The following is a 17,783-nucleotide window of genomic DNA, read 5'->3' on the forward strand; positions in this document are numbered from 1 at the left end:
CCCGCCCTCTTTCTTTCCCGCCCGCCCTCTTTCTTTCCCGCCCGCCCTCTTTCTTTCCCGCCCGCCCTCTTTCTTTCCCGCCCGCCCTCTTTCTTTCCCGCCCGCCCTCTTTCTTTCCCGCCCGCCCTCTTTCTTTCCCGCCCGCCCTCTTTCTTTCCCGCCCGCCCTCTTTCTTTCCCCGCCCGCCCTCTTTCTTTCCCGCCCGCCCTCTTTCTTTCCCGCCCGCCCTCTTTCTTTCCCGCCCGCCCTCTTTCTTTCCCGCCCGCCCTCTTTCTTTCCCGCCCGCCCTCTTTCTTTCCCGCCCGCCCTCTTTCTTTCCCGCCCGCCCTCTTTCTTTCCCGCCCGCCCTCTTTCTTTCCCGCCCGCCCTCTTTCTTTCCCGCCCGCCCTCTTTCTTTCCCCGCCCGCCCTCTTTCTTTCCCGCCCGCCCTCTTTCTTTCCCGCCCGCCCTCTTTCTTTCCCGCCCGCCCTCTTTCTTTCCCGCCCGCCCTCTTTCTTCCCGCCCGCCCTCTTTCTTTCCCGCCCGCCCTCTTTCTTTCCCGCCCGCCCTCTTTCTTTCCCGCCCGCCCTCTTTCTTTCCCGCCCGCCCTCTTTCTTTCCCGCCCGCCCTCTTTCTTTCCCGCCCGCCCTCTTTCTTTCCCGCCCGCCCTCTTTCTTTCCCGCCCGCCCTCTTTCTTTCCCGCCCGCCCTCTTTCTTTCCCGCCCGCCCTCTTTCTTTCCCGCCCGCCCTCTTTCTTTCCCGCCCGCCCTCTTTCTTTCCCGCCCGCCCTCTTTCTTTCCCGCCCGCCCTCTTTCTTTCCCGCCCGCCCTCTTTCTTTCCCGCCCGCCCTCTTTCTTTCCCGCCCGCCCTCTTTCTTTCCCGCCCGCCCTCTTTCTTTCCCGCCCGCCCTCTTTCTTTCCCGCCCGCCCTCTTTCTTTCCCGCCCGCCCTCTTTCTTTCCCGCCCGCCCTCTTTCTTTCCCGCCCGCCCTCTTTCTTTCCCGCCCGCCCTCTTTCTTTCCCGCCCGCCCTCTTTCTTTCCCGCCCGCCCTCTTTCTTTCCCGCCCGCCCTCTTTCTTTCCCGCCCGCCCTCTTTCTTTCCCGCCCGCCCTCTTTCTTTCCCGCCCGCCCTCTTTCTTTCCCGCCCGCCCTCTTTCTTTCCCGCCCGCCCTCTTTCTTTCCCGCCCGCCCTCTTTCTTTCCCGCCCGCCCTCTTTCTTTCCCGCCCGCCCTCTTTCTTTCCCGCCCGCCCTCTTTCTTTCCCGCCCGCCCTCTTTCTTCCCGCCCGCCCTCTTTCTTTCCCGCCCGCCCTCTTTCTTTCCCGCCCGCCCTCTTTCTTTCCCGCCCGCCCTCTTTCTTTCCCGCCCGCCCTCTTTCTTTCCCGCCCGCCCTCTTTCTTTCCCGCCCGCCCTCTTTCTTTCCCGCCCGCCCTCTTTCTTTCCCGCCCGCCCTCTTTCTTTCCCGCCCGCCCTCTTTCTTTCCCGCCCGCCCTCTTTCTTTCCCGCCCGCCCTCTTTCTTTCCCGCCCGCCCTCTTTCTTTCCCGCCCGCCCTCTTTCTTTCCCGCCCGCCCTCTTTCTTTCCCGCCCGCCCTCTTTCTTTCCGCCCGCCCTCTTTCTTTCCCGCCCGCCCTCTTTCTTTCCCGCCCGCCCTCTTTCTTTCCCGCCCGCCCTCTTTCTTTCCCGCCCGCCCTCTTTCTTTCCCGCCCGCCCTCTTTCTTTCCCCGCCCGCCCTCTTTCTTTCCCGCCCGCCCTCTTTCTTTCCCGCCCGCCCTCTTTCTTTCCCGCCCGCCCTCTTTCTTTCCCGCCCGCCCTCTTTCTTTCCCGCCCGCCCTCTTTCTTTCCCGCCCGCCCTCTTTCTTTCCCGCCCGCCCTCTTTCTTTCCCGCCCGCCCTCTTTCTTTCCCGCCCGCCCTCTTTCTTTCCCCCCGCCCTCTTTCTTTCCCCCCCGCCCTCTTTCTTTCCCCCCCGCCCTCTTTCTTTCCCCCCGCCCTCTTTCTTTCCCCCCCGCCCTCTTTCTTTCCCCCCCGCCCTCTTTCTTTCCCCCCCGCCCTCTTTCTTTCCCCCCCGCCCTCTTTCTTTCCCCCCCCGCCCTCTTTCTTTCCCCCCCGCCCTCTTTCTTTCCCCCCCCGCCCTCTTTCTTTCCCCCCCGCCCTCTTTCTTTCCCCCCCCGCCCTCTTTCTTTCCCCCCCCGCCCTCTTTCTTTCCCCCCCCGCCCTCTTTCTTTCCCCCCCCGCCCTCTTTCTTTCCCCCCCCGCCCTCTTTCTTTCCCCCCCCGCCCTCTTTCTTTCCCCCCCCGCCCTCTTTCTTTCCCCCCCCGCCCTCTTTCTTTCCCCCCCGCCCTCTTTCTTTCCCCCCCCGCCCTCTTTCTTTCCCCCCCCGCCCTCTTTCTTTCCCCCCCCGCCCTCTTTCTTTCCCCCCCCGCCCTCTTTCTTTCCCCCCCCGCCCTCTTTCTTTCCCCCCCCGCCCTCTTTCTTTCCCCCCCCGCCCTCTTTCTTTCCCCCCCCGCCCTCTTTCTTTTCCCCCCCCGCCCTCTTTCTTTCCCCCCCGCCCTCTTTCTTTTCCCCCCCGCCCTCTTTCTTTCCCCCCCGCCCTCTTTCTTTTCCCCCCCGCCCTCTTTCTTTTCCCCCCCGCCCTCTTTCTTTCCCCCCCGCCCTCTTTCTTTTCCCCCCCGCCCTCTTTCTTTTCCCCCCCGCCCTCTTTCTTTTCCCCCCCGCCCTCTTTCTTTCCCCCCCCGCCCTCTTTCTTTTCCCCCCCGCCCTCTTTCTTTTCCCCCCCGCCCTCTTTCTTTTCCCCCCCGCCCTCTTTCTTTTCCCCCCCGCCCTCTTTCTTTCTTTCTTTTCCCCCCCGCCCTCTTTCTTTCTTTCTTTCCCCCCCGCCCTCTTTCTTTCTTTCTTTCCCCCCCGCCCTCTTTCTTTCTTTCTTTCCCCCCCGCCCTCTTTCTTTCTTTCTTTCCCCCCCGCCCTCTTTCTTTCTTTCTTTCCCCCCCGCCCTCTTCTTTCTTTCTTTCCCCCCCGCCCTCTTTCTTTCTTTCTTTCCCCCCCGCCCTCTTTCTTTCTTTCTTTCCCCCCCGCCCTCTTTCTTTCTTTCTTTCCCCCCCCGCCCTCTTTCTTTCTTTCTTTCCCCCCCCGCCCTCTTTCTTTCTTTCTTTCCCCCCCGCCCTCTTTCTTTCTTCTTTCCCCCCCCGCCCTCTTTCTTTCTTTCTTTCCCCCCCGCCCTCTTTCTTTCTTTCTTTCCCCCCCGCCCTCTTCTTTCTTTCTTTCCCCCCCGCCCTCTTTCTTTCTTTCTTTCCCCCCCGCCCTCTTTCTTTCTTTCTTTCCCCCCCGCCCTCTTTCTTTCTTTCTTTCCCCCCCGCCCTCTTTCTTTCTTTCTTTCCCCCCCGCCCTCTTTCTTTCTTTCTTTCCCCCCCCGCCCTCTTTCTTTCTTTCTTTCCCCCCCGCCCTCTTTCTTTCTTTCTTTCCCCCCCGCCCTCTTTCTTTCTTTCTTTCCCCCCCCGCCCTCTTTCTTTCTTTCTTTCCCCCCCCGCCCTCTTTCTTTCTTTCTTTCCCCCCCGCCCTCTTTCTTTCTTTCTTTCCCCCCCGCCCTCTTTCTTTCTTTCTTTCCCCCCCGCCCTCTTTCTTTCTTTCTTTCCCCCCCGCCCTCTTTCTTTCTTTCTTTCCCCCCCGCCCTCTTTCTTTCTTTCTTTCCCCCCCGCCCTCTTTCTTTCTTTCTTTCCCCCCCGCCCTCTTTCTTTCTTTCTTTCCCCCCCGCCCTCTTTCTTTCTTTCTTTCCCCCCCGCCCTCTTTCTTTCTTTCTTTCCCCCCCGCCCTCTTTCTTTCTTTCTTTCCCCCCCGCCCTCTTTCTTTCTTTCTTTCCCCCCCGCCCTCTTTCTTTCTTTCTTTCCCCCCCGCCCTCTTTCTTTCTTTCTTTCCCCCCCGCCCTCTTTCTTTCTTTCTTTCCCCCCCGCCCTCTTTCTTTCTTTCTTTCCCCCCCCGCCCTCTTTCTTTCTTTCTTTCCCCCCCGCCCTCTTTCTTTCTTTCTTTCCCCCCCGCCCTCTTTCTTTCTTCTTTCCCCCCCGCCCTCTTTCTTTCTTTCTTTCCCCCCCGCCCTCTTTCTTTCTTTCTTTCCCCCCCGCCCTCTTTCTTTCTTTCTTTCCCCCCCGCCCTCTTTCTTTCTTTCTTTCCCCCCGCCCTCTTTCTTTCTTTCTTTCCCCCCCGCCCTCTTTCTTTCTTTCTTTCCCCCCCGCCCTCTTTCTTTCTTTCTTTCCCCCCCGCCCTCTTTCTTTCTTTCTTTCCCCCCCGCCCTCTTTCTTTCTTTCTTTCCCCCCCGCCCTCTTTCTTTCTTTCTTTCCCCCCCGCCCTCTTTCTTTCTTTCTTTCCCCCCCGCCCTCTTTCTTTCTTTCTTTCCCCCCCGCCCTCTTTCTTTCTTTCTTTCCCCCCCGCCCTCTTTCTTTCTTTCTTTCCCCCCCGCCCTCTTTCTTTCTTTCTTTCCCCCCCGCCCTCTTTCTTTCTTTCTTTCCCCCCCGCCCTCTTTCTTTCTTTCTTTCCCCCCCGCCCTCTTTCTTTCTTTCTTTCCCCCCCGCCCTCTTTCTTTCTTTCTTTCCCCCCCGCCCTCTTTCTTTCTTTCTTTCCCCCCCGCCCTCTTTCTTTCTTTCTTTCCCCCCCGCCCTCTTTCTTTCTTTCTTTCCCCCCCGCCCTCTTTCTTTCTTTCTTTCCCCCCCGCCCTCTTTCTTTCTTTCTTTCCCCCCCGCCCTCTTTCTTTCTTTCTTTCCCCCCCGCCCTCTTTCTTTCTTTCTTTCCCCCCCGCCCTCTTTCTTTCTTTCTTTCCCCCCCGCCCTCTTTCTTTCTTTCTTTCCCCCCCCGCCCTCTTTCTTTCTTTCTTTCCCCCCCGCCCTCTTTCTTTCTTTCTTTCCCCCCCGCCCTCTTTCTTTCTTTCTTTCCCCCCCGCCCTCTTTCTTTCTTTCTTTCCCCCCCCGCCCTCTTTCTTTCTTTCTTTCCCCCCCGCCCTCTTTCTTTCTTTCTTTCCCCCCCGCCCTCTTTCTTTCTTTCTTTCCCCCCCGCCCTCTTTCTTTCTTTCTTTCCCCCCCGCCCTCTTTCTTTCTTTCTTTCCCCCCCGCCCTCTTTCTTTCTTTCTTTCCCCCCCGCCCTCTTTCTTTCTTTCTTTCCCCCCCGCCCTCTTTCTTTCTTTCTTTCCCCCCCGCCCTCTTTCTTTCTTTCTTTCCCCCCCGCCCTCTTTCTTTCTTTCTTTCCCCCCCGCCCCTCTTTCTTTCTTTCTTTCCCCCCCCGCCCTCTTTCTTTCTTTCTTCCCCCCCGCCCTCTTTCTTTCTTTCTTTCCCCCCCGCCCTCTTTCTTTCTTTCTTTCCCCCCCGCCCTCTTTCTTTCTTTCTTTCCCCCCCGCCCTCTTTCTTTCTTTCTTTCCCCCCCCGCCCTCTTTCTTTCTTTCTTTCCCCCCCGCCCTCTTTCTTTCTTTCTTTCCCCCCCGCCCTCTTTCTTTCTTTCTTTCCCCCCCGCCCTCTTTCTTTCTTTCTTTCCCCCCCGCCCTCTTTCTTTCTTTCTTTCCCCCCCGCCCTCTTTCTTTCTTTCTTTCCCCCCCGCCCTCTTTCTTTCTTTCTTTCCCCCCCGCCCTCTTTCTTTCTTTCTTTCCCCCCCCGCCCTCTTTCTTTCTTTCTTTCCCCCCCGCCCTCTTTCTTTCTTTCTTTCCCCCCCCGCCCTCTTTCTTTCTTTCTTTCCCCCCCGCCCTCTTTCTTTCTTTCTTTCCCCCCCGCCCTCTTTCTTTCCTTCTTTCCCCCCCGCCCTCTTTCTTTCCTTCTTTCCCCCCCGCCCTCTTTCTTTCCTTCTTTCCCCCCCGCCCTCTTTCTTTCCTTCTTTCCCCCCCGCCCTCTTTCTTTCCTTCTTTCCCCCCGCCCTCTTCTTTCCTTCTTTCCCCCCCGCCCTCTCTTTCTTTCCCCCCCCCGCCCTCTTTCTTTCCCCCCCGCCCTCTTTCTTTCCCGCCCGCCCTCTTTCTTTCCCCCCGCCCTCTTCTTTCCCGCCCGCCCTCTTTCTTTCCCGCCCTGCCCTCTTTCTTTCCCGCCCGCCCTCTTTCTTTCCCGCCCGCCCTCTTTCTTTCCCGCCCGCCCTCTTTCTTTCCCGCCCGCCCTCTTTCTTTCCCGCCCGCCCTCTTTCTTTCCCGCCCGCCCTCTTTCTTTCCCGCCCGCCCTCTTTCTTTCCCGCCCGCCCTCTTTCTTCCCGCCCGCCCTCTTTCTTTCCCGCCCGCCCTCTTTCTTTCCCGCCCCGCCCTCTTTCTTTCCCGCCCGCCCTCTTTCTTTCCCGCCCGCCCTCTTTCTTTCCCGCCCGCCCTCTTTCTTTCCCGCCCGCCCTCTTTCTTTCCCGCCCGCCCTCTTTCTTTCCCGCCCCGCCCTCTTTCTTTCCCGCCCGCCCTCTTTCTTTCCCGCCCGCCCTCTTTCTTTCCCGCCCGCCCTCTTTCTTTCCCGCCCGCCCTCTTTCTTTCCCGCCCGCCCTCTTTCTTTCCCGCCCGCCCTCTTTCTTTCCCGCCCGCCCTCTTTCTTTCCCGCCCGCCCTCTTTCTTTCCCGCCCGCCCTCTTTCTTTCCCGCCCGCCCTCTTTCTTTCCCGCCCGCCCTCTTTCTTTCCCCGCCCGCCCTCTTTCTTTCCCGCCCGCCCTCTTTCTTTCCCGCCCGCCCTCTTTCTTTCCCGCCCGCCCTCTTTCTTTCCCGCCCGCCCTCTTTCTTTCCCCGCCCGCCCTCTTTCTTTCCCGCCCGCCCTCTTTCTTTCCCGCCCGCCCTCTTTCTTTCCCGCCCGCCCTCTTTCTTTCCCGCCCGCCCTCTTTCTTTCCCGCCCGCCCTCTTTCTTTCCCGCCCGCCCTCTTTCTTTCCCGCCCGCCCTCTTTCTTTCCCGCCCGCCCTCTTTCTTTCCCGCCCGCCCTCTTTCTTTCCCGCCCGCCCTCTTTCTTTCCCGCCCGCCCTCTTTCTTTCCCGCCCGCCCTCTTTCTTTCCCGCCCGCCCTCTTTCTTTCCCGCCCGCCCTCTTTCTTTCCCGCCCGCCCTCTTTCTTTCCCGCCCGCCCTCTTTCTTTCCCGCCCGCCCTCTTTCTTTCCCGCCCGCCCTCTTTCTTTCCCGCCCGCCCTCTTTCTTTCCCGCCCGCCCTCTTTCTTTCCCGCCCGCCCTCTTTCTTTCCCGCCCGCCCTCTTTCTTTCCCGCCCGCCCTCTTTCTTTCCCGCCCGCCCTCTTTCTTTCCCGCCCGCCCTCTTTCTTTCCCGCCCGCCCTCTTTCTTCCCGCCCGCCCTCTTTCTTCCCGCCCGCCCTCTTTCTTTCCCGCCCGCCCTCTTTCTTTCCCGCCCGCCCTCTTTCTTTCCCGCCCGCCCTCTTCTTTCCCGCCCGCCCTCTTTCTTTCCCGCCCAGCCCTCTTTCTTTCCCGCCCGCCCTCTTTCTTTCCCGCCCGCCCTCTTTCTTTCCCGCCCGCCCTCTTTCTTTCCCGCCCGCCCTCTTTCTTTCCCGCCCGCCCTCTTTCTTTCCCGCCCGCCCTCTTTCTTTCCCGCCCGCCCTCTTTCTTTCCCGCCCGCCCTCTTTCTTTCCCCCCCGCCCTCTTTCTTTCCCGCCCGCCCTCTTTCTTTCCCCCCCCGCCCTCTTTCTTTCCCCCCCGCCCTCTTTCTTTCCCCCCCCGCCCTCTTTCTTTCCCCCCCCGCCCTCTTTCTTTCTTTCTTTCCCCCCCGCCCTCTTTCTTTCCCCCCCGCCCTCTTTCTTTCTTTCTTTCCCCCCCGCCCTCTTTCTTTCTTTCTTTCCCCCCCGCCCTCTTTCTTTCTTTCTTTCCCCCCCGCCCTCTTTCTTTCTTTCTTTCCCCCCCGCCCTCTTTCTTTCTTTCTTTCCCCCCCGCCCTCTTTCTTTCTTTCTTTCCCCCCCGCCCTCTTTCTTTCTTTCTTTCCCCCCCGCCCTCTTTCTTTCTTTCTTTCCCCCCCGCCCTCTTTCTTTCTTTCTTTCCCCCCCCGCCCTCTTTCTTTCTTTCTTTCCCCCCCCGCCCTCTTTCTTTCTTTCTTTCCCCCCCGCCCTCTTTCTTTCTTTCTTTCCCCCCCGCCCTCTTTCTTTCTTTCTTTCCCCCCCGCCCTCTTTCTTTCTTTCTTTCCCCCCCGCCCTCTTTCTTTCTTTCTTTCCCCCCCGCCCTCTTTCTTTCTTTCTTTCCCCCCCGCCCTCTTTCTTTCTTTCTTTCCCCCCCGCCCTCTTTCTTTCTTTCTTTCCCCCCCGCCCTCTTTCTTTCTTTCTTTCCCCCCCGCCCTCTTTCTTTCTTTCTTTCCCCCCCGCCCTCTTTCTTTCTTTCTTTCCCCCCCGCCCTCTTTCTTTCTTTCTTTCTTCCCCCCCGCCCTCTTTCTTTCTTTCTTTCTTCCCCCCCGCCCTCTTTCTTTCTTTCTTTCTTCCCCCCCGCCCTCTTTCTTTCTTTCTTTCTTCCCCCCCGCCCTCTTTCTTTCTTTCTTTCCCCCCCGCCCTCTTTCTTTCTTTCTTTCCCCCCCGCCCTCTTTCTTTCTTTCTTTCCCCCCCGCCCTCTTTCTTTCTTTCTTTCCCCCCCGCCCTCTTTCTTTCTTTCTTTCCCCCCCGCCCTCTTTCTTTCTTTCTTTCCCCCCCCGCCCTCTTTCTTTCTTTCTTTCCCCCCCGCCCTCTTTCTTTCTTTCTTTCCCCCCCGCCCTCTTTCTTTCTTTCTTTCCCCCCCGCCCTCTTTCTTTCTTTCTTTCCCCCCCGCCCTCTTTCTTTCTTTCTTTCCCCCCCGCCCTCTTTCTTTCTTTCTTTCCCCCCCGCCCTCTTTCTTTCTTTCTTTCCCCCCCGCCCTCTTTCTTTCTTTCTTTCCCCCCCGCCCTCTTTCTTTCTTTCTTTCCCCCCCGCCCTCTTTCTTTCTTTCTTTCCCCCCCGCCCTCTTTCTTTCTTTCTTTCCCCCCCGCCCTCTTTCTTTCTTTCTTTCCCCCCCGCCCTCTTTCTTTCTTTCTTTCCCCCCCGCCCTCTTTCTTTCTTTCTTTCCCCCCCGCCCTCTTTCTTTCTTTCTTTCCCCCCCGCCCTCTTTCTTTCTTTCTTTCCCCCCCGCCCTCTTTCTTTCTTTCTTTCCCCCCCGCCCTCTTTCTTTCTTTCTTTCCCCCCCGCCCTCTTTCTTTCTTTCTTTCCCCCCCGCCCTCTTTCTTTCTTTCTTTCCCCCCCCGCCCTCTTTCTTTCTTTCTTTCCCCCCCGCCCTCTTTCTTTCTTTCTTTCCCCCCCGCCCTCTTTCTTTCTTTCTTTCCCCCCCGCCCTCTTTCTTTCTTTCTTTCCCCCCCGCCCTCTTTCTTTCTTTCTTTCCCCCCCGCCCTCTTTCTTTCTTTCTTTCCCCCCCGCCCTCTTTCTTTCTTTCTTTCCCCCCCCGCCCTCTTTCTTTCTTTCTTTCCCCCCCGCCCTCTTTCTTTCTTTCTTTCCCCCCCCGCCCTCTTTCTTTCTTTCTTTCCCCCCCGCCCTCTTTCTTTCTTTCTTTCCCCCCCGCCCTCTTTCTTTCTTTCTTTCCCCCCCGCCCTCTTTCTTTCTTTCTTTCCCCCCCGCCCTCTTTCTTTCTTTCTTTCCCCCCCGCCCTCTTTCTTTCTTTCTTTCCCCCCCGCCCTCTTTCTTTCTTTCTTTCCCCCCCGCCCTCTTTCTTTCTTTCTTTCCCCCCCGCCCTCTTTCTTTCTTTCTTTCCCCCCCGCCCTCTTTCTTTCTTTCTTTCCCCCCCGCCCTCTTTCTTTCTTTCTTTCCCCCCCGCCCTCTTTCTTTCTTTCTTTCCCCCCCGCCCTCTTTCTTTCTTTCTTTCCCCCCCGCCCTCTTTCTTTCTTTCTTTCCCCCCCGCCCTCTTTCTTTCTTTCTTTCTTTCCCCCCCGCCCTCTTTCTTTCTTTCTTTCTTTCCCCCCCGCCCTCTTTCTTTCTTTCTTTCCCCCCCCGCCCTCTTTCTTTCTTTCTTTCCCCCCCGCCCTCTTTCTTCTTTCTTTCTTTCCCCCCCGCCCTCTTTCTTTCTTTCTTTCCCCCCCGCCCTCTTTCTTTCTTTCTTTCCCCCCCGCCCTCTTTCTTTCTTTCTTTCTTTCCCCCCCCCCGCCCTCTTTCTTTCTTTCTTTCTTTCCCCCCCCGCCCTCTTTCTTTCTTTCTTTCCCCCCCCCGCCCTCTTTCTTTCTTTCTTTCTTCCCCCCCCGCCCTCTTTCTTTCTTTCTTTCCCCCCCCCGCCCTCTTTCTTTCTTTCTTTCCCCCCCCCGCCCTCTTCTTTCTTTCTTTCTTTCCCCCCCCCGCCCTCTTTCTTTCTTTCTTTCCCCCCCCCGCCCTCTTTCTTTCTTTCTTTCCCCCCCCCGCCCTCTTTCTTTCTTTCTTTCCCCCCCCGCCCTCTTTCTTTCTTTCTTTCCCCCCCCGCCCTCTTTCTTTCTTTCTTTCCCCCCCCGCCCTCTTTCTTTCTTTCTTTCCCCCCCCCGCCCTCTTTCTTTCTTTCTTTCCCCCCCCGCCCTCTTTCTTTCTTTCTTTCCCCCCCCGCCCTCTTTCTTTCTTTCTTTCCCCCCCCGCCCTCTTTCTTTCTTTCTTTCCCCCCCGCCCTCTTTCTTTCTTTCTTTCCCCCCCGCCCTCTTTCTTTCTTTCTTTCCCCCCCCGCCCTCTTTCTTTCTTTCTTTCCCCCCCCCGCCCTCTTTCTTTCTTTCTTTCCCCCCCCCGCCCTCTTTCTTTCTTTCTTTCCCCCCCCCCGCCCTCTTTCTTTCTTTTCCCCCCCCCGCCCTCTTTCTTTCTTTCCCCCCCCCGCCCTCTTTCTTTCTTTTCCCCCCTCCGCCCTCTTTCTTTCTTTTCCCCCCCCCGCCCTCTTTCTTTCTTTTCCCCCCCCCGCCCTCTTTCTTTCTTTCTCATCTCCCCCCCCCTCCCCCCACATTTTTAATTAAACAGAATTTTTACTATACAAGAGTCAACAAAGCAAACAGGCAATTTGCAGTCAACTATAAACTGCCCCTTAAATGCCAAACACAATTAGGACAGATCTTGCAAATTGACTTAGCAGTCCATTCAGATTTTACTGAGCGCAATGTGTTACAAAGTTCTTCAAACTCAGTCTTCCTCATGAGGTTTTCAACTCTTCTCCTTTTGAGGATTTAGCCTCTGATTTCTTTCCTTCAGCAGCTCCAACTCGGCCTGGAAACCCTTTTGCTTCTGCCTGCAGAGAGTTGTCAGGCAACAGGACTCCACCTCAGACTCTCCCAATGACTGCTCTGCTCAGCTCCCAGCTGCTGCTTCACTTTGTCTGAAACTCTGTCCTGTGATGTTTGCCAGGTTGCACTCCAAAGCCTGTACTTGGACACAGTTCCAGCTTCCTGGCTGCACTGCTGCAAACAGCCGCTAGACGCCACCTGCTTCGACTAATGCCCTCATGGGTTAGCTTTCATTCACCCCTCACCTGGTCACATGGTCGGTTCTTTGTGCTGCACTGGCCGCACTGCTGACCCCTGTCCCTTCACACCCTTCAGCCCCATCTTCAGTTTGGTCGTCTCCAAGGCAGGGTTCATCCCAAAACGCACATTCTATTTAACAATATAGATTCCCTCACACTGTCTATGGGTAAACTCTGATCATAAGGGACGTGGAGTACACTTATAGGATCAGTAATGCTGTCCTGCAAAGAATATTCCGTGCAGGCCTAACATTGGCCACCAAAGACAGTGTTCCAATTAAGCCAAGCATTGCCATTCAGTCTTTTCTATAATCGTGATGTTGCATTAGGTTTTATAGCACAACTTTGCCACTTTATTTGTATCATATTTAGGTAAACTTTAGTCCTATCTTAATGTTTGTACATAAGTTTCCAGTAAATTTCCAATAGATTTGAGACTTGCACACAGACTAATGGCCAAGATCTATCCTTGGTGGTTGAATTAAATTGAACGCTTTTGTGTGAGTCAAAAATTTGTGTAACCTGGTGCCCAGTCCCAACCATTCCGTCTGGTTTCTTGTTGACCTTATTCAGGAAAAGATTTTTAAATTCCTGAGAAATATTTGGAATATGTGATGTAAAGATCAAGTATTTCATTCTGACCAAATGTCGAGCTTTTCTTTTGTGTGGGCGCTTACTGAAATGCTATAGGAGCAAATCCATTTTATTCATCATTGAAGACACGCGGAAAGGTGGTGTGTGTGTTTTGTCTTGGCCAAGGGTTCTTGGGGTGGTGGCCGGGGGAGTGGGGAGGGCAGGGTGGAGCAGTGGAAAGATGTGCAAAGCTTCAAGTACAATTGATCTCAATTCAAAGGACACGTGATCATGAGTTAAGTTGAGCAGAGCAGATCTATTGACAGACTTGCTATTTCAGTAAACATTTGTATCTTTATGCTATGTGATTTTTAAAAATAAAATGTTATTCCTGAATGTATATGGTATTTTAGTTGGCTCAGCTATGTGAGGTCACGTGCCCAGAGCAGAAGTGATTAGAGACAGAACCAAGTGGGTTTAAGAAAAAATGCCTGTGGTTTTTAATGAGGTAATGCGGCGCCTAAGGCAGTATCATAAAGATCCTGCTGCACAGCATTAATTCTGCAACCAGTCCAAGTTTCATTGAAGTGAGGATTTGCTTGTTGCAGTGGTGCCATCCAAAGAGTTGTCCTGGTACCCCAGGATGCTATTTTACAGAAGCAATAGGTTGACATTTGGAAAATAAAGAACAAAAGTTGGTTTGTGTAGCCAATATTGAGGCAAAAATGTAAATTAAAGACCTAAATTTGCCTTATTGTTGCTTGTGCAATGTATTTAACAATAGACATTTATCTTTTTTTTCCCAACATTGGTCCAAGGAATGGATTTTGGAAAGATGTCAACAATAAATAGACTTTGCAGCAAGCGCAGTGCATCAGTATGCTCTTCTGTCCAATCAAACCTGGTTTTCATTTCAACCCAGGGGAATGGAATTAGTATCTGTATTTTGCCTTTGCATTTTTTTACCCCCCTCAAAAAAGATTGATTCCTTGCTGAGGATTCGGTTCCATGGGCCCTGCTGTTCTTTGAAGAATTAATCATTATTCAGGTGGTACCTTGAAAGTGTGACAGCAGAATGTTGCACCCTTGCGGGTGGGGGTGGGGGTGGGGGGCACATAACAGCAAACCCCAGTCCTGTTCTTAGCCAGCTCCCATGGATAGATAGAATCAAGTACAGATTGATGGAAACATTTCAATACTCTGATCAATTTTCTCCTTTTCCTGTTGAGGTCGGTTGTAATCTCCCCATCAACACCTGGATTGAGATTAACTAACTAATTTGACAGACTGGAGTTGAACCTGGCTCCTTCTGCACATTTTTTTCCTCCCCAGGTGATTCAGTTGTCATTTATTGTTGCATTCCTTTTTTTATATATCTGCCATTATTTGCAGTTATATATTTTTGCCTTGGCTAGTGTTAGCTGGCCAAGATCAATCTTTAGTGTTGCTCTGTAAATCAAAGCCAAGCTTTATCTGTGCTATTTTTATATTTCATTTTTCCTACTCACATTAACTTGCATTTGTTGATATTAAATTCCATTTGCCACTCAACTTCTCAATTCCTCCAAATCCAATTAAAACAGAAAAATTTAGTTTAGCTATATTCAAGTTGTTTTGAAAACCTTCCCTGATTCATGGTCATCTGCAAAAATAAGACTTTTTATTTATGCTCCTAAGTCCATATCATTTCTATGCACTGTAAATAGCAATGATCTATTGCCATGTTAACCCAAATCCATTCACAACTAATCTTTCCCTGGTTTAAGTCATTTTCAGCTCATTCCAGAAACTTGGCCTCTATTCTGTGCCTTCCTCCCTTATGGACTAATCATATGCATGGTTTCTGGCACCCTACAACTATATCACCCACTTTTTTTTGTGTGTGTGTGTGGAAACAATCACCTGAAGCTGTCAGGCATAGTAGCCAACAATGTTAACATAGAAAAACAGTTAGTAATCTCATTCGTGTCCAATATCAAACACTGTCTAAGATTTCCCTATCCCATTTGCTTCAGTTTCACACCACATGAAGTTGTCAGACTGCTGACTTTTGTGGTGCGCTGCACAATTCACGTTTCTTTCACTTGGCCTTTTCAAAATGTACTATTGTAACATCAAAGGAATAAAAGTGAGATGACCTCATTGGAGCATTTCCTTGGGGGTTTTTTGTTGGAGAGGGAGAGCAGTAAGGAAAAAATTCTAGTCTGAGAAATTTGCACAAATTTCACTTTGTCTTCTGTCTGGTAAATGTTTTCTAAACTTTATGGGGAACACATTCACAACTGTTCTCAAGTCAGTCGATCTTGGAGTGAGGGGGGCAAATTTATTGGGACCGTGGAAGTGCTCTTCCAGCCCCCTCCATGCTTTTTGTGCTGTTTTAATTTTACATGGAATTTACAGCTTGAATTATGTGGTTTAAATGCACTATTATTACATTTCTTATAGAACCTGCCATATGTGAATACCTTAAAACAGCCACAACTTGCTGTTTCAGTTGTGAAGCTGAATCCTAAATTGAAATTTTGTTAACATTTTTACAATTGGCAATTTAGTTTAAATGTTACATTTTAATATTTGTCTTGTGTGGATTCCCTGTTGTGGAATAATTGCTAAGCAAATTATTGTCCTGATACAGTACAATCTCAATGGCCATAAAACCATAAGACATAGGAGCAGAAATTAGGCCATTCAGCCCATCGAGTCTGCTCCACCATTCAATCATGGCTGATAAGTTTCTCAACACCATTCTCCCGCCTTCTCCCTGTATCCTTTGATCCTCTTATCAATCAAGAACCTATCTATCTCAGTCTTAAATACACTCAATGACCTGGCCTCCACAGCCTTCTGTGGCAATGAATTCCATAGATTCACCACTTTCTGGCTAAAGAAGTTTCTCCTCATCTCTGTTCTAAAAAGTCTTCCCTTTACTCTGAGGCTGTGCCCTCGGGTCCTAGTTTCTCCTACTAATGGAAACATCTTCCCCACGTCCACTCTATCCAGGCCTTTCAGTATTCTGTAAGTTTCAATCAGATCCTCCTTCCTCCTTCTAAACTCCATCGAGTATAGACTCAGAGTTCTCAAACGTTCCTCGTATGTTAAGCCTTTCATTCCAGTGATCATTCTCATGAACCTCCTCTGGGCCCTCTCCAGGGCCAGCACATCCTTCCTGACTTACGGGACCCAAAATTGCTCACAATATTCTAAATGTGGTCTGACCAGAGCCTTATAAAGCCTCAGCAGCATATCCCTGCTTTTATATTCTTGTCCCCTCAAAATAAATGCCAACATTGCATTTGCCTTCCTAACTACTGACTCAACCTGCAAGTTAACCTTAAGAGAATCCTCTTTTGGTGATTCAAAGAATGTTATTTGGAACTTCAACTGCTGATCAGATGAGTGAATCCTCAATTGGCATACCATCCCGTTGAGAATTAGTAACAATCGTGGCAGCTACTTTCTAATCCATTTGAGCTCTGGTTACACTTTGTCACAATGCGTCATCAGCATGAGTTTCATTTCGCTGTAGTTTCTATGGGGATCACATCTTAAATCTGATCACATTGTGTCAAAATAGGATTTCTGCCCCCTTCATTAAGGCTGTTTGAACAGAGGGACTAACTCAGCTAATATTTTATAAAGGACAGAATCTCATTCTAATTCAGGCAGCAGCACTGCTGTCCACTCTTCAACACACTTGAGCTTTATTCAGAAGCTGTCTGAGTTCGAAGTATGGAATGGACAATGAGAGTACTTGAACAAAAGGCATGAATTATGTGAGCATGCCAACTTAAACTCAGCAAAGGGGACAGAATCTCCAAATGTTAATGTTTATTAACTTTGTGTTAGAAATGTATAATTGAGCAGAAAATATTGTCTTTGCCATGTACACCTGATTTCCACTTATCCAATAATACAAAAGCAAAATATTCTGGATGCTGGAAGTCTGACATAAAAACAGGAAATACTGGAAATATGCAACATTGATGGAGAAAGAGAGTGAGCTGACATTTCAGGTTGATCTTCTGTTAGAACAGGTTTAGAAAGCGTTAATTCTGTTTCTCTCGCCACAGATGCTGCCTGACCTAATGAGTTTCCAGAATTTCCTGTTTTCACTGGAGCAGAACAGTGGATATGAATATCTCTATAGTCTTTCAAAAATATTTGACCTAGATTATGTGCTGTAATAGAATGGCCCCTGACCCCAACTGCTGCTACTACCCTTGAAATCTATGCAAATTGATGAATAACTGACGAGTGCATTGATTGGCTGTTAGTTGCTGAGTAACTTTGACTTTCCTTAGACTTGTTTTATTTCCGAATCTTTTGTGAGAACAAGGCCTGTAAAGGGAACTGAAGGAGAGTGGCAGCTGTTATGAAAGCCTGTTGGAGAACCAGGCTGCATGAGCACTAAATATATACTGATCAGTTGCTTAAGGGTGTGAGCCACCTTGTATGTAACCCTTCTTGCATCCTGTATTATCTTCTATCTTGTTTTAAACATTTGAAAATTCTATACAGTATAACTATCTGTCAATCTTTTATCAACTTGAGAATACTGTTTTGATTTTAGAGTGATATAAAAGCAGTTATCACTCAAGGGATTGGGTAAACATGTGGGTTTATTAAGTCTAGGCACTCTTGGGGATCGTTTCTATAGCTTCTGTGTTTCTAGAGTGTTTGGTGTCAAACCAAGAGGAGGATTTACAGTGTTCTCTTCTGAGCAGGAAGCTTTTAGCAGCTGCTATCTGTCATTGAGTGTTCCTTCTCTCGTGTAGAGAGCTGGAGGAAGAGAACACGGGTGAACAGACATAAATGGATAGAAAGCTTGCAGGCATCAGCTGTGTATGTGTTCTGCTTAAAGCAAAAGTGAAACTAAACTGGATCTCATGACACTTGCTTTTTAGTGATGTTGTGCTCCTATCCCTTAAAGGCATATTATGACATCCCCCTTTCTTTTAAGATATTTGGTCTTCCAAAGAAGTATAACTATTTGCAATACATGTTCATGTTTTGTTACCATTACATAAGTCTGTAGAACAGATGATTTGATGAATCTAAAGCAGAGGTAATCTGGTGTCCACACTGCGTAATGGTAACCTTGCCTGGAGGTTTCTTCAATTGCTTAGTGATCTGTGGGGCTGTCATTCTTTGATGTTCCTGGTTGCATTTGGAATGCAATAGGATTGCACGGTGATTGGGGAGCTGAAATGGATCTGATTTGTCCTTGGTTATGCCTCACTGTTACACCTTTGTGTAATAACTTCATGGGACCTTGGTTCTGAACAAATCCTTGTCACTTTGGCTGGTTGCCATGTACTTTCTGTGGGATCCCAAATGCAAAGTCGTCCCAGCTATGAACTTGGCAATTCTGTACCCACATTTTTTATTGTGCATGTTGGTCGTTTTTTTTGCAGTTTTAAAAGTTGCCCTCTAGTTTCTAAGTGTAGAATGGGTGAGAATAGCTAGATTGGGACATCCTGGTCTGTGGAACAAGAGCTCTGCTGGTGATGGAATAGGTGCCATTTTCTGATGTAACATTGCAATGTGCAGATCTTGCTTGGTATGTCTACGGTTGAGAATTTGGGATTTCACTATTTGAATCATTTAGCTAGGCTGTTAGTTTGTCTGTGTGTCTGTGTGTGTGTGTGTTGTGCTTGACATTTTAGGTAATTGTTGCATAATGGAGTATTTGGCAAAGTAGATGACTAAGTCAGTGCTATGAACCTGAAAGAGGTCAGATGTGATTTTGGACCAAGGGTGGGTTGGAACTTCATGTGGAATCGATGGTTCTTTATGCTGACTTGGCACATGCCTTGCATTTCTTGACGGTGATTTCAATGTCATGGTTCCTACCCAGCCAATATACTTTCTTGTGAGCTGCCTT

General features: G+C 51.5%; 1 protein-coding gene and 1 pseudogene across 7 annotated transcripts in view; both read left to right on the forward strand.

Moving 5' to 3' along the window:
- The window catches only part of LOC121293543 (myosin-10), a 166,581-nt gene that overhangs the window by 65,051 nt on the left and 83,747 nt on the right, over window positions 1-17,783 (forward strand). The window lies entirely within an intron of this gene.
- Window positions 16,529-16,701, forward strand: LOC121293980 (annotated as a pseudogene).

Source organism: Carcharodon carcharias, chromosome 22 (genome assembly GCF_017639515.1).
Source record: "Carcharodon carcharias isolate sCarCar2 chromosome 22, sCarCar2.pri, whole genome shotgun sequence".
NCBI classification, from domain to species: Eukaryota; Metazoa; Chordata; class Chondrichthyes; order Lamniformes; family Lamnidae; genus Carcharodon; species Carcharodon carcharias.